This window comes from Cervus elaphus, chromosome 33, assembly GCF_910594005.1.
Source record: "Cervus elaphus chromosome 33, mCerEla1.1, whole genome shotgun sequence".
Lineage (NCBI taxonomy): Eukaryota > Metazoa > Chordata > Mammalia > Artiodactyla > Cervidae > Cervus > Cervus elaphus.
This window is the reverse complement of record NC_057847.1, coordinates 7,208,249-7,233,206: the sequence shown is the minus strand read 5'-3', so window position 1 is coordinate 7,233,206 and position 24,958 is coordinate 7,208,249. Positions and strand designations below refer to the sequence as shown.

The following is a 24,958-nucleotide window of genomic DNA, read 5'->3' as shown; positions in this document are numbered from 1 at the left end:
AGGGCCACGTGGCCCCGGAGGTGTCTGATTCGGGCCCGCCGCGGACCGCGGCCCTCGGTCCTCTGAGCCTCCCGCGGGCGTAGGCATAGCGCAGCCGGGGCCCTGAGCGCCCATCCTGCCCGGCACCTGCCCGGGGCCCAAACCCACCGCAAGCCCCCGGCGCCGTCCACCGGAGCGCCTCAGCCCCGCCCCTTCGCCCCACCGCGGCCCCCCTTGTCCCCACGCCGCCCGCCAAGCACGGGACCTTCCTGAGGGCCTTCAGACTCTTCCTTAAAGAGTTCTACGTGAATTGAAGACAGGATCTACTGGATTGTCACCAACTGCTAAAACAGACAGACAACAGTTACTTTGATCCTTCTTGCCTTACTGTGAGCTGTGACGGTAGGGAATCTCATGGCTGCTGCACTCAACGCTTTCATTCATTCTCTTGTTTAAAAACAGGGACTCATTGAGCTGCATGGGAGATGAATTCTGTCATTAGAAACGTTGCCACCAGGCTTAAGAAATATATTTATAACTCATTTCTTTCAGGAAACAGGTTTCAAGATCTCCATCACAAGTCTTTCATTAAGATAAATCACAGCTTTGTCAGTTTCTCCAGAAGTACTCTTATTTTTAACTCCCAAGGAGAAGCACAATAATAGAACTAAATGAACCTAGTAGGTTATTTTCTCTCTAATGGCACCTGTCTTTATTCATAGGAGTCCGGTCTACGTATTTCCTGGGCTTCCCTGGTGGCTCAGGTGGTGAAGAATCTGTCTGCAATGCAGGAGACCTGGGTTCCACGGCTGGGTTGAGAAGATCGCCTGGAGAAGGGAATGGCGACCTCTTCCAGTATTCTTGCCTAGAGAATTCCACGGACAGGGGAACTTGGAAGGCTACATAGTCCATGGAGTCACAAAGACTCGGACACAACTGAGCAACTAATACACGTATTTCTTACTATTTGCTTCGTAGAAGCAATCGTTCATAGCCTTTTATAGCACTTTCTAAAGAACGTGTGGTGCCTTTTTCTTTGTTGTAAGCTGCACTAGGTCTTGGTTGCCACACATGGGATCTTTAATTGTGGCGTGCAAACTCTTACTTGCAGTGTATGGGATCTAGTTCACTGGCCAGAGATGGAACCCAGGCCCCTGCATTGGGAGCAGCCACTGGATGACCAGGGAAGCCCTCTAAAGAACTCTTCAAGTGCAACTTTCTGGATGTTCGCAGCAGCTCCGGGCAGTCCTGGTGATGACACTGTTCTGCACTCCCGAGCCCGTGTCCTCCCCGAGGGACACAGGGGCCAAGCGAGCAGACAGATGCTACCCCAGCGTCAGACCGCAGGGCCAGACTGGCTGTGCAAACTCCCTTCCAGTGATGTCCTCTTTTTACCGTTCCTCTGGTAAATTCAGTACTGCTTTCCTTGGAGCGTGTGTTTAAAAAGGAAATCCTAGATGTGTTCCAACATTACTGCCCACTTTGAGGTGGATTGATATCTACCTAGGACTTGTTTATTAAACCCACCTGCCTGAGTACTGTGACTTGACTGGAGTTTTCTTGAAGTCACTCCTGAAGCATTGTGATGGTTTTGTCTGACATTAATAGATTTTTAAAAATGATACGTGTTGGCGTATGGCTATGAAGAAAGGGGAGAATCTGTTGCTATTGCAAACCAATTATGGAGGCAACTTAAAAAGGAAATCTGAATTGTAACTATGTTTCTATTTATGTAAAATACGGTCCTTACCTTGCAGTCTGTAGTTGATGTGCACAGACACAGCAGTGGCTCGCGGGTTGCTCTTCTGCCATCTTCCTGTCCTCCTTCAGTCCCTGCATGTGTATAGGAACTTCAGTGAGATAATGGGGCATTTAACAGAGACTGCTCTGTGCAATACTGTCTTTAGTGTTTCTCTTTTAAATTTGCTAGGATGTTAATTTATATGCACATAAAATACATAAAAAGAGAGTTCTGTGCCTATTGTGTATACCTAACCTAAAAGGAAATGCAGGATATTGATCCCAGAGGGAAAATAAGTTAGAGCGTCTGTGTTCAAAGATTTTTGAAAGTTCTTATTTCAGGCTGAACCGTTGTTGGTGACCCGTGAAAGTCGCTCAGTCATGTCTGACTCTGCGAACGCATGGACTATACAGTCCATGGAATTCTCCAGGCCCGAATACTAGAGTGGGTAGCCGTTCCCTTCTCCAGGGGGTCTCTGCAACCCAGGGATCGAACCCAGGTCTCCTGCATGCCAGGTGGATTCTTCACCAGCTGAGCCACCAGGGAAGCCTGAACACTTATCAGCAGTTAAGGATTTAACAAATGCTAGATTGGAAAGATAAAATAATAATCCTGCTACATTAAAACAGATTTTCTCAACGTCAAATTTTTTCAATGCAGTTGTAGGGAAGAAGTAGTTCCCCCTTATGGACATATCAGTATGTTAATGCCTAAGAAGTCCTTTTTCGAAAAGTTACAAAAAAGACAAAAGGCGGAAAATTATGCCAATAAGGCACCACATGATGATGCAAAAAGATGGATACAGACAAGGAAAGAAGGAATAAAAACTAAGCATTATGCTAATGGGAAACCATCAGGCAAGTTAATTCCGGGGGGGGTGGGGGAGGAGGAACCTAATGGAAAACACTTGCTTCTATGCCATAAACCATCTTTGAATTCAGGTTTCATTGGATTTTTCACGATAAACGTTTCATCACCTATACGTTGGCTTGTCGTCTACTTTGTGCAAAAGCCTGGAGCTCCTAACTACTAGGGGGTCTCCCATCCAAGTACTAACTAACCCTGCTTAGTTTCCCAGATCAGAAGACATCTGGCCCGTTCAGGGTGGTATGATCTCATCAGAGGGAGGCGGCTGGCGCCAGGCGCCTTCAAAGCCCTGCGCTGCGCCTCCCTCTCGCTCTGACGTGCCGGTCGAGCCAGCCCGGGCCGCACCTTCCCACGGGGCGCGCGCTGCACTTGAGCCGCACGACCAGCGACCGAACTCGGGCCGGCCAGGCCCGGCAGCCCGGCCGACGCCGCCCCGTCCCCGCACACCGCCACCCTGGCAAGCAAGCCTGGCCCGGCCCGGGGGCCCGGAGGGTTGCCGGGACCACGAGCGGCCGGCCGGTCGGGCGTGCAGGCCTGGGCTGGGGGTTGGGGTGAGGGGCGCGGAGGTCTCGGCGCCCACCCACCCTGGGCCTCTCCAGGCCCGCCCCCCGCTCAGGTCCCGCACCCACCCCTCCGGATCGCTGCTCAGGCCCAAGTGGCCCCGGAGGTGTCTGGCTTGCGGGCGGGCCGCCGCCGGCGACTGGAGCGCGGCAGCCCCGCCCCTTCGCCCGACCGCGGCCCCCCCTTGTCCCCACGCCGCCCGCCAAGCACAGGACCTTCCTGAGAGACCGGACGAGCGACAGGCAGGGGCACGGACACGGACACACACACATAGACACTCGCACGCACCCAGGCCAAGGGAGACAGCCGGCAGGCGCAAGCTCCTCAGCCAGAGCCAGACCCACAGCGCCTGTGAGAGGCCGGGGATCAGGAGACTCAGAGGCAGAAAGAGACGAAGGTTCAGAGACAGACTCCCAGACGGCCAGAGGGAGATGAAGACAGACACGCGCGCGGACACACACACACACACACACACACACACACACACACACACACACACACACACACACACACACACACACAGGTGGAGACACACAGAGGGAGACAGACACGGGAGAGAGGATGGCATCCGATCCGCCGGGGATCAGGAGACTCAGAGGCAGAAAGAGACGAAGGTTCAGAGACAGACTCCCAGACGGCCAGAGGGAGATGAAGACAGACACGCGCGCGGACACACACACACACACACACACACACACACACACACACACACACACACACACACAGGTGGAGACACACAGAGGGAGACAGACACGGGAGAGAGGATGGCATCCGATCCGCGACAGACACACTGGCACAACCGTGACCACCCCAGAGAGAGGCCCTGCGGAAGAAGCCGCTTCCCCAAGGGAGGGGGCGTTCCCTTGGGGCGGCCCAGGCTGGACGCGGTGCCCCGGGGCTGGCAGTCCCCCGTGGGGTCCCCAAGACTTCCTCGCAGCCGAAGTCTCAAAGGTCCCCTTCAGCTTGGCTACCTAAGGCAAGACCCAGCCCCCGCCCCCAGACCAGAGGGTGAGTGTGTGAGAGTGTGTGTGTGTGAGGGTGTCGGTGGGCCAGGCTGTGGTCAGGCCGACCGGGGCCCGGGTGCATACCCACGATGGACGGGGGAGGGTGTGGAGGCGTGGGGGTGGGGCTGGGGGTGGGGAATCTGTGTGGTCCTCTTGCTGTCTCTCTCTCCCTCTTTCTTCTTCTTCTTCTTTTTTTTAAAGGTAAGATGTTTTTATTGAAATATTGGGAATATTCTCTGTACAGCAGCAGTCTCACTGAGAGGCAGTTTTGCCTCCCAAGTAACATTTGACAATGTTTGAGGACATTCTTGATTGTTAAATCTTGGGGAGGGGTGTTATGAGTATCTCATGGGTAAAAGACACAAATGAACAATACTTCGGTTCAATTCTAAACACAGAGAATGTGCCAAATTCTCAAGAAACATTGTTCATACACTTAATTGACTTAATTTCCAAGGTCCTTATGCCTAGAGTAAGTAATCCAGAAACCACACCGTTTCTCGCCTAGCTTTACGCGGGACACGTGGGAGAACAAAAAGGAAGGTTTCACTCCATTCAATGACCTTAGTTTTCTCAGATGCAGTTTTCATAAGCTCACAAACTCCCGACCCACTCACCCTCCCCTGGGGTTGCAAATCTCTCCTTGGAGAAGCCAAAACAAAGAAAGCCCAATCCCGCACGGTGATCAGCGAAGTGCTGAGGAAACCGTCCCTCGGGGTTTCAAGGCGCTGCTCCCGCAGAGGGCCTGCCCACCTAACCACTGCCGGGCAAATGAAGGAGTCCAACCTGCTCGAGAAACGCTCACTCAAGGGAGGCTCTGACGCCAGAGCCCCGGGCCCAGACCCCACAGACAGCAATCCCTCCTCAGAGCCTCAGGGGCCAGGCCTCGGGGCCCGCTCCCTCAGGGCAGAAGGTGCGCGATAGGGCGCGAGACTGGGGCGCCGAGAGGGCCTGGGACGCCCCGCGCACCCGCCCACCCGCCCTCCCAGAGTGGAGGAGGAGCCCGCCGGTCTCCGGCCTCCACCACCCCGGCCCCCGACTTACCGCGGTGCGCTGGGGGAGGGAAAGTGTCAGGAGTGAGGGGCTAGGCCGCACCACCACCCGCCGCTCAGAGAGCAGCGCGCGGCCGCCACGAAACCGTCGCCGCCGCCGTCTCCAGCACCGATACCGACCGCCGCTCCGGGCGCAGCGCGTAGGGGGCCCGACTGCGTCGCACGCCGCCCGCCGTCAGAGGCTCGCTGCGCGGGCTCCGCCCTCGCTGTCTGTGCATTGGCTGACTCCGCCACCACTCTATCTACATCCGCCCTGTTCTTCACTGGACCACGGGGCTTTTGAAACCGAACGTGAGGGTTGTGAGGGTGGTCTCTGCCAGACTAGGACTCTCTCCCCTCTTTCTGAGTCTCCCTTCCCTGTGCTTTGCAGCTCTTCACCTGTCCGGGGCGGGGTGTGTCTGTGTGTTTCTGTGTGTGTCTTTGTGTGTCTCTGTGTGTGTGTGTGTGTGTGTGTGTGTGTGCGCGCGCGCGCGCGCGCGAACGGTCGCCTGGGAGTACTGGGCTGGGGCTCGGGCTGGGGCAGCCCCCGGGACTGCCTGAGGCATGCCAAGGGAGCCCCAGATGGAGACCCGACTGTCATCTGGTTTCCTGGAAGGCAAATCCGGAGGCAACCCAGGCCTGCGGCGGGAGTCGGGGCCCGGCCATCCACCGGGGGAGGGGCTGGGGCTGCGGGGACCCAAGAGTTGGGCTGCTGCTGTCTTCGAGGGCCGCCGGCAGGCCGGCTGGCCGGCCGGCTGGAAGGCAGGCGACGGCTCTGAGCGCGCCAGGTGCGAGGGGCCAGGGGCAGGTGGGGCTCGGGGCGGCCAACCGCGCCGGGGGAGCCAGGGCTAAAGGACAGGGGAGGCAGGAAGCCTGCAGCACCCGGTATTCCCAGGCGGTCTCCCACCCAAGTACTAACCAGGCCAGACCCTGCTTCGCTTCCCAGATCAGACAAGATCTGGCGCGTTCAGGGTGGTATGGCCCTAGACGGAGGTGGCTGCAGCCAGGCGCCTTAAGAACCTTAAGAGCCCTGCGTTGCGCCTCCCTTTTGGTCTGACTTGCCTGCCGGTCAGGCCAGCCGGCCACACCTCTCCAAGGGCCGCGGGCTGCACTTGAGCCGCACGACCTGCGACCGGACTCCGGTCGGCCAGTGCCGGCAGCCCGGCGGCCGTCCGACGCCGCCCGGCCTCCGCACACCGCCAAGCCCGGCCAGAACCCGCCTGGCCCGGCCCGGGGCCCCGGAGGGCTTCCTGGACCCCGAGTGGCCGGCTGGCAGTGCATGCCTGGGCCTGGGGTTGGGGTGAGGGGCGCGGAGGTCTCGGCGCCCTCCCGCCCTGGGCCTCTCCAGGCCCGCCCCCTGTCGGCGCCCGCGCCCCGCCCCACTCGCCTTCCAGGCTCAGGGCCACGTGGCCCCGGAGGTGTCTGATTCGGGCCCGCCGCGGACCGCGGCCCTCGGTCCTCTGAGCCTCCCGCGGGCGTAGGCGTAGCGCAGCCGGGGCCCTGAGTGCCCATCCTGCCCGGCACCTGCCCAGGGCCCAAACCCACCGCGAGCCACCTGCGCGGTCCACCCCAGCGCCTCAGCCCCACCCCTTCGCCCCACCGCGGCCCCCCTTGTCCCCACGCCGCCCGCCAAGCACGGGACCTTCCTGAGGGCCTTCACACTCTTCCTTAAAGAGTTCTACGTGAATTGAAGACAGGATCTACTGGATTGTCACCAACTGCTAAAACAGACAGACAACAGTTACTTTGATCCTTCTTGCCTTACTGTGAGCTGTGACGGTAGGGAATCTCATGGCTGCTGCACTCAACGCTTTCATTCATTCTCTTGTTTAAAAACAGGGACTCATTGAGCTGCATGGGAGATGAATTCTGTCATTAGAAACGTTGCCACCAGGCTTAAGAAATATATTTATAACTCATTTCTTTCAGGAAACAGGTTTCAAGATCTCCATCAGAAGTCTTTTATTAAGATAAATCACAGCTTTGTCAGTTTCTCCAGAAGTACTCTTATTTTTAACTCCCAAGGAGAAGCGCAATAATAGAACTAAATGAACCTAGTAGGTTATTTTCTCTCTAATGGCACCTGTCTTTATTCATAGGAGTCCGGTCTACGTATTTCCTGGGCTTCCCTGGTGGCTCAGGTGGTGAAGAATCTGTCTGCAATGCAGGAGACCTGGGTTCCACGGCTGGGTTGAGAAGATCGCCTGGAGAAGGGAATGGCGACCTCTTCCAGTATTCTTGCCTAGAGAATTCCACGGACAGGGGAACTTGGAAGGCTACATAGTCCATGGAGTCACAAAGACTCGGACACAACTGAGCAACTAATACACGTATTTCTTACTATTTGCTTCGTAGAAGCAATCGTTCATAGCCTTTTATAGCACTTTCTGAAGAACGTGTGGTGCCTTTTTCTTTGTTGTAAGCTGCACTAGGTCTTGGTTGCCACACATGGGATCTTTAATTGTGGCGTGCAAACTCTTACTTGCAGTGTATGGGATCTAGTTCACTGGCCAGAGATGGAACCAGGCCCCTGCATTGGGAGCAGCCACTGGATGACCAGGGAAGCCCTCTAAAGAACTCTTCAAGTGCAACTTTCTGGATGTTCGCAGCAGCTCCGGGCAGTCCTGGTGATGACACTGTTCTGCACTCCCGAGCCCGTGTCCTCCCCGAGGGACACAGGGGCCAAGCGAGCAGACAGATGCTGCCCCAGCGTCAGACCGCAGGGCCAGACTGGCTGTGTAAACTCCCTTCCAGTGATGTCCTCTTTTTACCGTTCCTCTGGTAAATTCAGTACTGCTTTCCTTGGAGCGTGTGTTTAAAAAGGAAATCCTAGATGTGTTCCAACATTACTGCCCACTTTGAGGTGGATTGATATCTACCTAGGACTTGTTTATTAAACCCACCTGCCTGAGTACTGTGACTTGACTGGAGTTTTCTTGAAGTCACTCCTGAAGCATTGTGATGGTTTTGTCTGACATTAATAGATTTTTAAAAATGATACGTGTTGGCGTATGGCTATGAAGAAAGGGGAGAATCTGTTGCTATTGCAAACCAATTATGGAGGCAACTTAAAAAGGAAATCTGAATTGTAACGATGTTTCTATTTATGTAAAATACGGTCCTTACCTTGCAGTCTGTAGTTGATGTGCACAGACACAGCAGTGGCTCGCGGGTTGCTCTTCTGCCATCTTCCTGTCCTCCTTCAGTCCCTGCATGTGTATAGGAACTTCAGTGAGATAATGGGGCATTTAACAGAGACTGCTCTGTGCAATACTGTCTTTAGTGTTTCTCTTTTAAATTTGCTAGGATGTTAATTTATATGCACATAAAATACATAAAAAGAGAGTTCTGTGCCTATTGTGTATACCTAACCTGAAAGGAAATGCAGGATATTGATCCCAGAGGGAAAATAAGTTAGAGCGTCTGTGTTCAAAGATTTTTGAAAGTTCTTATTTCAGGCTGAACCGTTGTTGGTGACCCGTGAAAGTCGCTCAGTCATGTCTGACTCTGCGAACGCAGGGACTATACAGTCCATGGAATTCTCCAGGCCCGAATACTAGAGTGGGTAGCCGTTCCCTTCTCCAGGGGGTCTCTGCAACCCAGGGATCGAACCCAGGTCTCCTGCATGCCAGGTGGATTCTTCACCAGCTGAGCCACCAGGGAAGCCTGAACACTTATCAGCAGTTAAGGATTTAACAAATGCTAGATTGGAAAGATAAAATAATAATCCTGCTACATTAAAACAGATTTTCTCAACGTCAAATTTTTTCAATGCAGTTGTAGGGAAGAAGTAGTTCCCCCTTACGGAAATATCAGTATGTTAATGCCTAAGAAGTCCTTTTTCGAAAAGTTACAAAAAAGACAAAAGGCGGAAAATTATGCCAATAAGGCACCACATGATGATGCAAAAAGATGGATACAGACAAGGAAAGAAGGAATAAAAACTAAGCATTATGCTAATGGGAAACCATCAGGCAAGTTAATTCCGGGGGGGTGGGGGAGGAGGAACCTAATGGAAAACACTTGCTTCTATGCCATAAACCATCTTTGAATTCAGGTTTCATTGGATTTTTCACGATAAACGTTTCATCACCTATACGTTGGCTTGTCGTCTACTTTGTGCAAAAGCCTGGAGCTCCTAACTACTAGGGGGTCTCCCATCCAAGTACTAACTAACCCTGCTTAGTTTCCCAGATCAGAAGACATCTGGCCCGTTCAGGGTGGTATGATCTCATCAGAGGGAGGCGGCTGGCGCCAGGCGCCTTCAAAGCCCTGCGCTGCGCCTCCCTCTCGCTCTGACGTGCCGGTCGAGCCAGCCCGGGCCGCACCTTCCCACGGGGCGCGCGCTGCACTTGAGCCGCACGACCAGCGACCGAACTCGGGCCGGCCAGGCCCGGCAGCCCGGCCGACGCCGCCCCGTCCCCGCACACCGCCACCCTGGCAAGCAAGCCTGGCCCGGCCCGGGGGCCCGGAGGGTTGCCGGGACCACGAGCGGCCGGCCGGTCGGGCGTGCAGGCCTGGGCTGGGGGTTGGGGTGAGGGGCGCGGAGGTCTCGGGGCCCACCCACCCTGGGCCTCTCCAGGCCCGCCCCCCGCTCAGGTCCCGCACCCACCCCTCCGGATCGCTGCTCAGGCCCAAGTGGCCCCGGAGGTGTCTGGCTTGCGGGCGGGCCGCCGCCGGCGACTGGAGCGCGGCAGCCCCGCCCCTTCGCCCGACCGCGGCCCCCCCTTGTCCCCACGCCGCCCGCCAAGCACAGGACCTTCCTGAGAGACCGGACGAGCGACAGGCAGGGGCACGGACACGGACACACACACATAGACACTCGCACGCACCCAGGCCAAGGGAGACAGCCGGCCGGCGCAAGCTCCTCAGCCAGAGCCAGACCCACAGCGCCTGTGAGAGGCCGGGGGTCAGGAGACTCAGAGGCAGAAAGAGACGAAGGTTCAGAGACAGACTCCCAGACGGCCAGAGGGAGATGAAGACAGACACGCGCGCGGACACACACACGCACACACACACACACACACACACACAGGTGGAGACACACAGAGGGAGACAGACACGGGAGAGAGGATGGCATCCGATCCGCGACAGACACACTGGCACAACCGTGACCACCCCAGAGAGAGGCCCTGCGGAAGAAGCCGCTTCCCCAAGGGAGGGGGCGTTCCCTTGGGGCGGCCCAGGCTGGACGCGGTGCCCCGGGGCTGGCAGTCCCCCGTGGGGTCCCCAAGACTTCCTCGCAGCCGAAGTCTCAAAGGTCCCCTTCAGCTTGGCTACCTAAGGCAAGACCCAGCCCCCGCCCCCAGACCAGAGGGTGAGTGTGTGAGAGTGTGTGTGTGTGAGGGTGTCGGTGGGCCAGGCTGTGGTCAGGCCGACCGGGGCCCGGGTGCATACCCACGATGGACGGGGGAGGGTGTGGAGGCGTGGGGGTGGGGCTGGGGGTGGGGAATCTGTGTGGTCCTCTTGCTGTCTCTCTCTCCCTCTTTCTTCTTCTTCTTCTTTTTTTTAAAGGTAAGATGTTTTTATTGAAATATTGGGAATATTCTCTGTACAGCAGCAGTCTCACTGAGAGGCAGTTTTGCCTCCCAAGTAACATTTGACAATGTTTGAGGACATTCTTGATTGTTAAATCTTGGGGAGGGGTGTTATGAGTATCTCATGGGTAAAAGACACAAATGAACAATACTTCGGTTCAATTCTAAACACAGAGAATGTGCCAAATTCTCAAGAAACATTGTTCATATACTTAATTGAGTTAATTTCCAAGGTCCTTATGCCTAGAGTAAGTAATCCAGAAACCACACCGTTTCTCGCCTAGCTTTACGCGGGACACGTGGGAGAACAAAAAGGAAGGTTTCACTCCATTCAATGACCTTAGTTTTCTCAGATGCAGTTTTCATAAGCTCACAAACTCCCGACCCACTCACCCTCCCCTGGGGTTGCAAATCTCTCCTTGGAGAAGCCAAAACAAAGAAAGCCCAATCCCGCACGGTGATCAGCGAAGTGCTGAGGAAACCGTCCCTCGGGGTTTCAAGGCGCTGCTCCCGCAGAGGGCCTGCCCACCTAACCACTGCCGGGCAAATGAAGGAGTCCAACCTGCTCGAGAAACGCTCACTCAAGGGAGGCTTTGACGCCAGAGCCCCGGGCCCAGACCCCACAGAGAGCAATCCCTCCTCAGAGCCTCAAGGGCCAGGCCTCGGGGCCCGCTCCCCCAGGGCAGAAGGCGCGAGACTGGGGCGCGAGACTGGGGCGCCGAGAGGGCCTGGGACGCCCCGCGCACCCGCCCACCCGCCCTCCCAGAGTGGAGGAGGAGCCCGCCGGTCTCCGGCCTCCACCACCCCGGCCCCCGACTTACCGCGGTGCGCTGGGGGAGGGAAAGTGTCAGGAGTGAGGGGCTAGGCCGCACCACCACCCGCCGCTCAGAGAGCAGCGCGCGGCCGCCACGAAACCGTCGCCGCCGCCGTCTCCAGCACCGATACCGACCGCCGCTCCGGGCGCAGCGCGTAGGGGGCCCGACTGCGTCGCACGCCGCCCGCCGTCAGAGGCTCGCTGCGCGCGCTCCGCCCTCGCTGTCTGTGCATTGGCTGACTCCGCCACCACTCTATCTACATCCGCCCTGTTCTTCACTGGACCACGGGGCTTTTGAAACCGAACGTGAGGGTTGTGAGGGTGGTCTCTGCCAGACTAGGACTCTCTCCCCTCTTTCTGAGTCTCCCTTCCCTGTGCTTTGCAGCTCTTCACCTGTCCGGGGCGGGGTGTGTCTGTGTGTTTCTGTGTGTGTCTTTGTGTGTCTGTGTGTGTGTGTGTGTGTGTGTGTGTGTGTGTGTGTGTGTGTGTGCGCGCGCGCGCGCGCGAACGGTCGCCTGGGAGTACTGGGCTGGGGCTCGGGCTGGGGCAGCCCCCGGGACTGCCTGAGGCATGCCAAGGGAGCCCCAGATGGAGACCCGACTGTCATCTGGTTTCCTGGAAGCCAAATCCGGAGGCAACCCAGGCCTGCGGCGGGAGTCGGGGCCCCGGCCACCCACCGGGGGAGGGGCTGGGGCTGCGGGGACCCAAGAGTTGGGCCGCTGCTGTCTTCGAGGGCCGCCGGCAGGCCGGCTGGCCGGCCGGCTGGAAGGCAGGCGACGGCTCTGAGTGCGCCAGGTGCGAGGGGCCAGGGGCAGGTGGGGCTCGGGGCGGCCAACCGCGCCGGGGGAGCCAGGGCTAAAGGACAGGGGAGGCAGGAAGCCTACAGCACCCGGTATTCCCAGGCGGTCTCCCACCCAAGTACTAACCAGGCCAGACCCTGCTTCGCTTCCCAGATCAGACAAGATCTGGCGCGTTCAGGGTGGTATGGCCCTAGACGGAGGTGGCTGCAGCCAGGCGCCTTAAGAACCTTAAGAGCCCTGCGTTGCGCCTCCCTTTTGGTCTGACTTGCCTGCCGGTCAGGCCAGCCGGCCACACCTCTCCAAGGGCCGCGGGCTGCACTTGAGCCGCACGACCTGCGACCGGACTCCGGTCGGCCAGTGCCGGCAGCCCGGCGGCCGTCCGACGCCGCCCGGCCTCCGCACACCGCCAAGCCCGGCCAGAACCCGCCTGGCCCGGCCCGGGGCCCCGGAGGGCTTCCTGGACCCCGAGTGGCCGGCTGGCAGTGCATGCCTGGGCCTGGGGTTGGGGTGAGGGGCGCGGAGGTCTCGGCGCCCTCCCGCCCTGGGCCTCTCCAGGCCCGCCCCCTGTCGGCGCCCGCGCCCCGCCCCACTCGCCTTCCAGGCTCAGGGCCACGTGGCCCCGGAGGTGTCTGATTCGGGCCCGCCGCGGACCGCGGCCCTCGGTCCTCTGAGCCTCCCGCGGGCGTAGGCGTAGCGCAGCCGGGGCCCTGAGTGCCCATCCTGCCCGGCACCTGCCCAGGGCCCAAACCCACCGCGAGCCACCTGCGCGGTCCACCCCAGCGCCTCAGCCCCACCCCTTCGCCCCACCGCGGCCCCCCTTGTCCCCACGCCGCCCGCCAAGCACGGGACCTTCCTGAGGGCCTTCACACTCTTCCTTAAAGAGTTCTACGTGAATTGAAGACAGGATCTACTGGATTGTCACCAACTGCTAAAACAGACAGACAACAGTTACTTTGATCCTTCTTGCCTTACTGTGAGCTGTGACGGTAGGGAATCTCATGGCTGCTGCACTCAACGCTTTCATTCATTCTCTTGTTTAAAAACAGGGACTCATTGAGCTGCATGGGAGATGAATTCTGTCATTAGAAACGTTGCCACCAGGCTTAAGAAATATATTTATAACTCATTTCTTTCAGAAAACAGGTTTCAAGATCTCCATCAGAAGTCTTTTATTAAGATAAATCACAGCTTTGTCAGTTTCTCCAGAAGTACTCTTATTTTTAACTCCCAAGGAGAAGCGCAATAATAGAACTAAATGAACCTAGTAGGTTATTTTCTCTCTAATGGCACCTGTCTTTATTCATAGGAGTCCGGTCTACGTGTATTTCCTGGGCTTCCCTGGTGGCTCAGGTGGTGAAGAATCTGTCTGCAATGCAGGAGACCTGGGTTCCACGGCTGGGTTGAGAAGATCGCCTGGAGAAGGGAATGGCGACCTCTTCCAGTATTCTTGCCTAGAGAATTCCACGGACAGGGGAACTTGGAAGGCTACATAGTCCATGGAGTCACAAAGACTCGGACACAACTGAGCAACTAATACACGTATTTCTTACTATTTGCTTCGTAGAAGCAATCGTTCATAGCCTTTTATAGCACTTTCTAAAGAACGTGTGGTGCCTTTTTCTTTGTTGTAAGCTGCACTAGGTCTTGGTTGCCACACATGGGATCTTTAATTGTGGCGTGCAAACTCTTACTTGCAGTGTATGGGATCTAGTTCACTGGCCAGAGATGGAACCCAGGCCCCTGCATTGGGAGCAGCCACTGGATGACCAGGGAAGCCCTCTAAAGAACTCTTCAAGTGCAACTTTCTGGATGTTCGCAGCAGCTCCGGGCAGTCCTGGTGATGACACTGTTCTGCACTCCCGAGCCCGTGTCCTCCCCGAGGGACACAGGGGCCAAGCGAGCAGACAGATGCTGCCCCAGCGTCAGACCGCAGGGCCAGACTGGCTGTGTAAACTCCCTTCCAGTGATGTCCTCTTTTTACCGTTCCTCTGGTAAATTCAGTACTGCTTTCCTTGGAGCGTGTGTTTAAAAAGGAAATCCTAGATGTGTTCCAACATTACTGCCCACTTTGAGGTGGATTGATATCTACCTAGGACTTGTTTATTAAACCCACCTGCCTGAGTACTGTGACTTGACTGGAGTTTTCTTGAAGTCACTCCTGAAGCATTGTGATGGTTTTGTCTGACATTAATAGATTTTTAAAAATGATACGTGTTGGCGTATGGCTATGAAGAAAGGGGAGAATCTGTTGCTATTGCAAACCAATTATGGAGGCAACTTAAAAAGGAAATCTGAATTGTAACGATGTTTCTATTTATGTAAAATACGGTCCTTACCTTGCAGTCTGTAGTTGATGTGCACAGACACAGCAGTGGCTCGCGGGTTGCTCTTCTGCCATCTTCCTGTCCTCCTTCAGTCCCTGCATGTGTATAGGAACTTCAGTGAGATAATGGGGCATTTAACAGAGACTGCTCTGTGCAATACTGTCTTTAGTGTTTCTCTTTTAAATTTGCTAGGATGTTAATTTATATGCACATAAAATACATAAAAAGAGAGTTCTGTGCCTATTGTGTATACCTAACCTGAAAGGAAATGCAGGATATTGATCCCAGAGGGAAAATAAGTTAGAGCGTCTGTGTTCAAAGATTTTTGAAAGTTCTTATTTCAGGCTGAACCGTTGTTGGTGACCCGTGAAAGTCGCTCAGTCATGTCTGACTCTGCGAACGCAGGGACTATACAGTCCATGGAATTCTCCAGGCCCGAATACTAGAGTGGGTAGCCGTTCCCTTCTCCAGGGGGTCTCTGCAACCCAGGGATCGAACCCAGGTCTCCTGCATGCCAGGTGGATTCTTCACCAGCTGAGCCACCAGGGAAGCCTGAACACTTATCAGCAGTTAAGGATTTAACAAATGCTAGATTGGAAAGATAAAATAATAATCCTGCTACATTAAAACAGATTTTCTCAACGTCAAATTTTTTCAATGCAGTTGTAGGGAAGAAGTAGTTCCCCCTTACGGAAATATCAGTATGTTAATGCCTAAGAAGTCCTTTTTCGAAAAGTTACAAAAAAGACAAAAGGCGGAAAATTATGCCAATAAGGCACCACATGATGATGCAAAAAGATGGATACAGACAAGGAAAGAAGGAATAAAAACTAAGCATTATGCTAATGGGAAACCATCAGGCAAGTTAATTCCGGGGGGGTGGGGGAGGAGGAACCTAATGGAAAACACTTGCTTCTATGCCATAAACCATCTTTGAATTCAGGTTTCATTGGATTTTTCACGATAAACGTTTCATCACCTATACGTTGGCTTGTCGTCTACTTTGTGCAAAAGCCTGGAGCTCCTAACTACTAGGGGGTCTCCCATCCAAGTACTAACTAACCCTGCTTAGTTTCCCAGATCAGAAGACATCTGGCCCGTTCAGGGTGGTATGATCTCATCAGAGGGAGGCGGCTGGCGCCAGGCGCCTTCAAAGCCCTGCGCTGCGCCTCCCTCTCGCTCTGACGTGCCGGTCGAGCCAGCCCGGGCCGCACCTTCCCACGGGGCGCGCGCTGCACTTGAGCCGCACGACCAGCGACCGAACTCGGGCCGGCCAGGCCCGGCAGCCCGGCCGACGCCGCCCCGTCCCCGCACACCGCCACCCTGGCAAGCAAGCCTGGCCCGGCCCGGGGGCCCGGAGGGTTGCCGGGACCACGAGCGGCCGGCCGGTCGGGCGTGCAGGCCTGGGCTGGGGGTTGGGGTGAGGGGCGCGGAGGTCTCGGGGCCCACCCACCCTGGGCCTCTCCAGGCCCGCCCCCCGCTCAGGTCCCGCACCCACCCCTCCGGATCGCTGCTCAGGCCCAAGTGGCCCCGGAGGTGTCTGGCTTGCGGGCGGGCCGCCGCCGGCGACTGGAGCGCGGCAGCCCCGCCCCTTCGCCCGACCGCGGCCCCCCCTTGTCCCCACGCCGCCCGCCAAGCACAGGACCTTCCTGAGAGACCGGACGAGCGACAGGCAGGGGCACGGACACGGACACACACACATAGACACTCGCACGCACCCAGGCCAAGGGAGACAGCCGGCCGGCGCAAGCTCCTCAGCCAGAGCCAGACCCACAGCGCCTGTGAGAGGCCGGGGGTCAGGAGACTCAGAGGCAGAAAGAGACGAAGGTTCAGAGACAGACTCCCAGACGGCCAGAGGGAGATGAAGACAGACACGCGCGCGGACACACACACGCACACACACACACACACACACACAGGTGGAGACACACAGAGGGAGACAGACACGGGAGAGAGGATGGCATCCGATCCGCGACAGACACACTGGCACAACCGTGACCACCCCAGAGAGAGGCCCTGCGGAAGAAGCCGCTTCCCCAAGGGAGGGGGCGTTCCCTTGGGGCGGCCCAGGCTGGACGCGGTGCCCCGGGGCTGGCAGTCCCCCGTGGGGTCCCCAAGACTTCCTCGCAGCCGAAGTCTCAAAGGTCCCCTTCAGCTTGGCTACCTAAGGCAAGACCCAGCCCCCGCCCCCAGACCAGAGGGTGAGTGTGTGAGAGTGTGTGTGTGTGAGGGTGTCGGTGGGCCAGGCTGTGGTCAGGCCGACCGGGGCCCGGGTGCATACCCACGATGGACGGGGGAGGGTGTGGAGGCGTGGGGGTGGGGCTGGGGGTGGGGAATCTGTGTGGTCCTCTTGCTGTCTCTCTCTCCCTCTTTCTTCTTCTTCTTCTTTTTTTTAAAGGTAAGATGTTTTTATTGAAATATTGGGAATATTCTCTGTACAGCAGCAGTCTCACTGAGAGGCAGTTTTGCCTCCCAAGTAACATTTGACAATGTTTGAGGACATTCTTGATTGTTAAATCTTGGGGAGGGGTGTTATGAGTATCTCATGGGTAAAAGACACAAATGAACAATACTTCGGTTCAATTCTAAACACAGAGAATGTGCCAAATTCTCAAGAAACATTGTTCATATACTTAATTGAGTTAATTTCCAAGGTCCTTATGCCTAGAGTAAGTAATCCAGAAACCACACCGTTTCTCGCCTAGCTTTACGCGGGACACGTGGGAGAACAAAAAGGAAGGTTTCACTCCATTCAATGACCTTAGTTTTCTCAGATGCAGTTTTCATAAGCTCACAAACTCCCGACCCACTCACCCTCCCCTGGGGTTGCAAATCTCTCCTTGGAGAAGCCAAAACAAAGAAAGCCCAATCCCGCACGGTGATCAGCGAAGTGCTGAGGAAACCGTCCCTCGGGGTTTCAAGGCGCTGCTCCCGCAGAGGGCCTGCCCACCTAACCACTGCCGGGCAAATGAAGGAGTCCAACCTGCTCGAGAAACGCTCACTCAAGGGAGGCTTTGACGCCAGAGCCCCGGGCCCAGACCCCACAGAGAGCAATCCCTCCTCAGAGCCTCAAGGGCCAGGCCTCGGGGCCCGCTCCCCCAGGGCAGAAGGCGCGAGACTGGGGCGCGAGACTGGGGCGCCGAGAGGGCCTGGGACGCCCCGCGCACCCGCCCACCCGCCCTCCCAGAGTGGAGGAGGAGCCCGCCGGTCTCCGGCCTCCACCACCCCGGCCCCCGACTTACCGCGGTGCGCTGGGGGAGGGAAAGTGTCAGGAGTGAGGGGCTAGGCCGCACCACCACCCGCCGCTCAGAGAGCAGCGCGCGGCCGCCACGAAACCGTCGCCGCCGCCGTCTCCAGCACCGATACCGACCGCCGCTCCGGGCGCAGCGCGTAGGGGGCCCGACTGCGTCGCACGCCGCCCGCCGTCAGAGGCTCGCTGCGCGCGCTCCGCCCTCGCTGTCTGTGCATTGGCTGACTCCGCCACCACTCTATCTACATCCGCCCTGTTCTTCACTGGACCACGGGGCTTTTGAAACCGAACGTGAGGGTTGTGAGGGTGGTCTCTGCCAGACTAGGACTCTCTCCCCTCTTTCTGAGTCTCCCTTCCCTGTGCTTTGCAGCTCTTCACCTGTCCGGGGCGGGGTGTGTCTGTGTGTTTCTGTGTGTGTCTTTGTGTGTCTGTGTGTGTGTGTGTGTGTGTGTGTGTGTGTGTGTGTGTGTGTGCGCGCGCGCGCGCGCGCGAACGGTCGCCTGGGAGTACTGGGCTGGGGCTCGGGCTGGGGCAGCCCCCGGGACTGCCTGAGGCATGCCAAGGGAGCCCCAGATGGAGACCCGACTGTCATCTGGTTTCCTGGAAGCCAAATCCGGAGGCAACCCAGGCCTGCGGCGGGAGTCGGGGCCCCGGCCACCCACCGGGGGAGGGGCTGGGGCTGCGGGGACCCAAGAGTTGGGCCGCTGCTGTCTTCGAGGGCCGCCGGCAGGCCGGCTGGCCGGCCGGCTGGAAGGCAGGCGACGGCTCTGAGTGCGCCAGGTGCGAGGGGCCAGGGGCAGGTGGGGCTCGGGGCGGCCAACCGCGCCGGGGGAGCCAGGGCTAAAGGACAGGGGAGGCAGGAAGCCTACAGCACCCGGTATTCCCAGGCGGTCTCCCACCCAAGTACTAACCAGGCCAGACCCTGCTTCGCTTCCCAGATCAGACAAGATCTGGCGCGTTCAGGGTGGTATGGCCCTAGACGGAGGTGGCTGCAGCCAGGCGCCTTAAGAACCTTAAGAGCCCTGCGTTGCGCCTCCCTTTTGGTCTGACTTGCCTGCCGGTCAGGCCAGCCGGCCACACCTCTCCAAGGGCCGCGGGCTGCACTTGAGCCGCACGACCTGCGACCGGACTCCGGTCGGCCAGTGCCGGCAGCCCGGCGGCCGTCCGACGCCGCCCGGCCTCCGCACACCGCCAAGCCCGGCCAGAACCCGCCTGGCCCGGCCCGGGGCCCCGGAGGGCTTCCTGGACCCCGAGTGGCCGGCTGGCAGTGCATGCCTGGGCCTGGGGTTGGGGTGAGGGGCGCGGAGGTCTCGGCGCCCTCCCGCCCTGGGCCTCTCCAGGCCCGCCCCCTGTCGGCGCCCGCGCCCCGCCCCACTCGCCTTCCAGGCTCAGGGCCACGTGGCCCCGGAGGTGTCTGATTCGGGCCCGCCGCGGACCGCGGCCCTCGGTCCTCTGAGCCTCCCGCGGGCGTAGGCGTAGCGCAGCCGGGGCCCTGAGTGCCCATCCTGCCCGGCACCTGCCCAGGGCCCAAACCCACCGCGAGCCACCTGCGCGGTCCACCCCAGCGCCTCAGCCCCACCCCTTCGCCCCACCGCGGCCCCCCTTGTCCCCACGCCGCCCGCCAAGCACGGGACCTTCCTGAGGGCCTTCACACTCTTCCTTAAAGAGTTCTACGTGAATTGAAGACAGGATCTACTGGATTGTCACCAACTGCTAAAACAGACAGACAACAGTTACTTTGATCCTTCTTGCCTTACTGTGAGCTGTGACGGTAGGGAATCTCATGGCTGCTGCACTCAACGCTTTCATTCATTCTCTTGTTTAAAAACAGGGACTCATTGAGCTGCATGGGAGATGAATTCTGTCATTAGAAACGTTGCCACCAGGCTTAAGAAATATATTTATAACTCATTTCTTTCAGGAAACAGGTTTCAAGATCTCCATCACAAGTCTTTCATTAAGATAAATCACAGCTTTGTCAGTTTCTCCAGAAGTACTCTTATTTTTAACTCCCAAGGAGAAGCGCAATAATAGAACTAAATGAACCTAGTAGGTTATTTTCTCTCTAATGGCACCTGTCTTTATTCATAGGAGTCCGGTCTACGTATTTCCTGGGCTTCCCTGGTGGCTCAGGTGGTGAAGAATCTGTCTGCAATGCAGGAGACCTGGGTTCCACGGCTGGGTTGAGAAGATCGCCTGGAGAAGGGAATGGCGACCTCTTCCAGTATTCTTGCCTAGAGAATTCCACGGACAGGGGAACTTGGAAGGCTACATAGTCCATGGAGTCACAAAGACTCGGACACAACTGAGCAACTAATACACGTATTTCTTACTATTTGCTTCGTAGAAGCAATCGTTCATAGCCTTTTATAGCACTTTCTAAAGAACGTGTGGTGCCTTTTTCTTTGTTGTAAGCTGCACTAGGTCTTGGTTGCCACACATGGGATCTTTAATTGTGGCGTGCAAACTCTTACTTGCAGTGTATGGGATCTAGTTCACTGGCCAGAGATGGAACCCAGGCCCCTGCATTGGGAGCAGCCACTGGATGACCAGGGAAGCCCTCTAAAGAACTCTTCAAGTGCAACTTTCTGGATGTTCGCAGCAGCTCCGGGCAGTCCTGGTGATGACACTGTTCTGCACTCCCGAGCCCGTGTCCTCCCCGAGGGACACAGGGGCCAAGCGAGCAGACAGATGCTGCCCCAGCGTCAGACCGCAGGGCCAGACTGGCTGTGTAAACTCCCTTCCAGTGATGTCCTCTTTTTACCGTTCCTCTGGTAAATTCAGTACTGCTTTCCTTGGAGCGTGTGTTTAAAAAGGAAATCCTAGATGTGTTCCAACATTACTGCCCACTTTGAGGTGGATTGATATCTACCTAGGACTTGTTTATTAAACCCACCTGCCTGAGTACTGTGACTTGACTGGAGTTTTCTTGAAGTCACTCCTGAAGCATTGTGATGGTTTTGTCTGACATTAATAGATTTTTAAAAATGATACGTGTTGGCGTATGGCTATGAAGAAAGGGGAGAATCTGTTGCTATTGCAAACCAATTATGGAGGCAACTTAAAAAGGAAATCTGAATTGTAACGATGTTTCTATTTATGTAAAATACGGTCCTTACCTTGCAGTCTGTAGTTGATGTGCACAGACACAGCAGTGGCTCGCGGGTTGCTCTTCTGCCATCTTCCTGTCCTCCTTCAGTCCCTGCATGTGTATAGGAACTTCAGTGAGATAATGGGGCATTTAACAGAGACTGCTCTGTGCAATACTGTCTTTAGTGTTTCTCTTTTAAATTTGCTAGGATGTTAATTTATATGCACATAAAATACATAAAAAGAGAGTTCTGTGCCTATTGTGTATACCTAACCTGAAAGGAAATGCAGGATATTGATCCCAGAGGGAAAATAAGTTAGAGCGTCTGTGTTCAAAGATTTTTGAAAGTTCTTATTTCAGGCTGAATCGTTGTTGGTGACCCGTGAAAGTCGCTCAGTCATGTCTGACTCTGCGAACGCAGGGACTATACAGTCCATGGAATTCTCCAGGCCCGAATACTAGAGTGGGTAGCCGTTCCCTTCTCCAGGGGGTCTCTGCAACCCAGGGATCGAACCCAGGTCTCCTGCATGCCAGGTGGATTCTTCACCAGCTGAGCCACCAGGGAAGCCTGAACACTTATCAGCAGTTAAGGATTTAACAAATGCTAGATTGGAAAGATAAAATAATAATCCTGCTACATTAAAACAGATTTTCTCAACGTCAAATTTTTTCAATGCAGTTGTAGGGAAGAAGTAGTTCCCCCTTACGGAAATATCAGTATGTTAATGCCTAAGAAGTCCTTTTTCGAAAAGTTACAAAAAAGACAAAAGGCGGAAAATTATGCCAATAAGGCACCACATGATGATGCAAAAAGATGGATACAGACAAGGAAAGAAGGAATAAAAACTAAGCATTATGCTAATGGGAAACCATCAGGCAAGTTAATTCCGGGGGGGTGGGGGAGGAGGAACCTAATGGAAAACACTTGCTTCTATGCCATAAACCATCTTTGAATTCAGGTTTCATTGGATTTTTCACGATAAACGTTTCATCACCTATACGTTGGCTTGTCGTCTACTTTGTGCAAAAGCCTGGAGCTCCTAACTACTAGGGGGTCTCCCATCCAAGTACTAACTAACCCTGCTTAGTTTCCCAGATCAGAAGACATCTGGCCCGTTCAGGGTGGTATGATCTCATCAGAGGGAGGCGGCTGGCGCCAGGCGCCTTCAAAGCCCTGCGCTGCGCCTCCCTCTCGCTCTGACGTGCCGGTCGAGCCAGCCCGGGCCGCACCTTCCCACGGGGCGCGCGCTGCACTTGAGCCGCACGACCAGCGACCGAACTCGGGCCGGCCAGGCCCGGCAGCCCGGCCGACGCCGCCCCGTCCCCGCACACCGCCACCCTGGCAAGCAAGCCTGGCCCGGCCCGGGGGCCCGGAGGGTTGCCGGGACCACGAGCGGCCGGCCGGTCGGGCGTGCAGGCCTGGGCTGGGGGTTGGGGTGAGGGGCGCGGAGGTCTCGGCGCCCACCCACCCTGGGCCTCTCCAGGCCCGCCCCCCGCTCGGGCCCCCCACCCACCCCTCCGGATTGCTGCTCAGGCCCAAGTGGCCCCGGAGGTGTCTGGCTTGCGGGCGGGCCGCCGCCGGCGACTGGAGCGCGGCAGCCCCGCCCCTTCGCCCGACCGCGGCCCCCCCTTGTCCCCACGCCGCCCGCCAAGCACAGGACCTTCCTGAGAGACCGGACGAGCGACAGGCAGGGGCACGGACACGGACACACACACAGACACTCGCACCCACCCAGGCCAAGGGAGACAGCCGGCCGGCGCAAGCTCCTCAGCCAGAGCCAGACCCACAGCGCCTGTGAGAGGCCGGGGGTCAGGAGACTCAGAGGCAGAAAGAGACGAAGGTTCAGAGACAGACTCCCAGACGGCCAGAGGGAGATGAAGACAGACACGCGCGCGGACACACACACGCACACACACACACACACACACAGGTGGAGACACACAGAGGGAGACAGACACGGGAGAGAGGATGGCATCCGATCCGCGACAGACACACTGGCACAACCGTGACCACCCCAGAGAGAGGCCCTGCGGAAGAAGCCGCTTCCCCAAGGGAGGGGGCGTTCCCTTGGGGCGGCCCAGGCTGGACGCGGTGCCCCGGGGCTGGCAGTCCCCCGTGGGGTCCCCAAGACTTCCTCGCAGCCGAAGTCTCAAAGGTCCCCTTCAGCTTGGCTACCTAAGGCAAGACCCAGCCCCCGCCCCCAGACCAGAGGGTGAGTGTGTGAGAGTGTGTGTGTGAGGGTGTCGGTGGGCGAGGCTGTGGTCAGGCCGACCGGGGCCCGGGTGCACACCCACGATGGACGGGGGAGGGTGTGGAGGCGTGGGGGTGGGGCTGGGTGTGGGGAATCTGTGTGGTCCTCTTGCTGTCTCTCTCTCCCTCTTTCTTCTTCTTCTTTTTTTTAAAGGTAAGATGTTTTTATTGAAATATTGGGACTATTCTCTGTACAGCAGCAGTCTCACTGAGAGGCAGTTTTGCCTCCCAAGTAACATTTGACAATGTTTGAAGACATTCTTGATTGTTAAATCTTGGGGAGGGGTGGTATGAGTATCTCCTGGGTAAAAGACACAAATGAAAAATACTTCGGTTCAATTCTAAACACAGAGAATGTGCCAAATTCTCAAGAAACATTGTTCATATACTCAATTGACTTAATTTCCAAGGTCCTTATGCCTAGAGTAAGTAATCCAGAAACCACACCGTTTCTCGCCTGGCTTTACGCGGGACACGTGGGAGAACAAAAAGTAAGGTTTCACTCCATTCAATGACCTTAGTTTTCTCAGATGCAGTTTTCATAAGCTCACAAACTCCCGACCCACTCACCCTCCCCTGGGGTTGCAAATCTCTCCTTGGAGAAGCCAAAACAAAGAAAGCCCAATCCCGCTCGGTGATCAGCGAAGTGCTGAGGAAACCGTCCCTCGGGGTTTCAAGGCGCTGCTCCCGCAGAGGGCCTGCCCACCTAATCACTGCCGGGCAAATGAAGGAGTCCAACCTGCTCGAGAAACGCTCACTCAAGGGAGGCTCTGACGCCAGAGCCCCGGGCCCAGACCCCACAGAGAGCAATCCCTCCTCAGAGCCTCAAGAGCCAGGCCTCGGGGCCCGCTCCCCCAGGGCAGAAGGTGCGCGCTAGGGCGCGAGACTGGGGCGCCGAGAGGGCCTGGGACGCCCCGCGCACCCGCCCACCCGCCCTCCCAGAGTGGAGGAGGAGCCCGCCGGTCTCCGGCCTCCACCACCCCGGCCCCCGACTTACCGCCGTGCGCTGGGGGAGGGGAAGTGTCAGGAGTGAGGGGCTAGGCCGCACCACCACCCGCCGCTCAGAGAGCAGCGCGCGGCCGCCACGAAACCGTCGCCGCCGCCGTCTCCAGCACCGATACCGACCGCCGCTCAGGGCGCAGCGCGTAGGGGGCCCGACTGCGTCGCACGCCGCCCGCCCGCCGTCAGAGGCTCGCTGCGCGCGCTCCGCCCTCGCTGTCTGTGCATTGGCTGACTCCGCCACCACTCTATCTACATCCGCCCTGTTATTCATTGGACCACGGGTCTTTTGAAACCGAACGTGAGGGTTGTGAGGGTTGTCTCTGCCAGACTAGGACTCTCTCCCCTCTTTCTGAGTCTCCCTTCCCTGTGCTTTGCAGCTCTTCACCTGTCCGGGGCGGGGTGTGTCTGTGTGTTTCTGTGTGTGTGTGTGTGTGTGTGTGTGTGTGTGTGTGCGCGCGCGCGCGCGCGAACGGTCGCCTGGGAGTACTGGGCTGGGGCTCGGGCTGGGGCAGCCCCCGGGACTGCCTGAGGCATGCCAAGGGAGCCCCAGATGGAGACCCGACTGTCATCTGGTTTCCTGGAAGCCAAATCCGGAGGCAACCCAGGCCTGCGGCGGGAGTCGGGGCCCCGGCCACCCACCGGGGGAGGGGCTGGGGCTGCGGGGACCCAAGAGTTGGGCCGCTGCTGTCTTCGAGGGCCGCCGGCA

The 24,958-nt window shown here is 57.2% G+C and overlaps 3 pseudogenes; all 3 read right to left on the bottom strand.

The window, feature by feature from the left end:
* Positions 1 to 6,053: 6,053 nt before the first annotated feature.
* LOC122688781 lies at positions 6,054 to 6,172 on the bottom strand (annotated as a pseudogene).
* A 6,239-nt stretch (positions 6,173 to 12,411) lies between these two features.
* LOC122688876 lies at positions 12,412 to 12,530 on the bottom strand (annotated as a pseudogene).
* Positions 12,531 to 18,770: 6,240 nt separating this feature from the next.
* LOC122688864 lies at positions 18,771 to 18,889 on the bottom strand (annotated as a pseudogene).
* Positions 18,890 to 24,958: the final 6,069 nt, after the last annotated feature.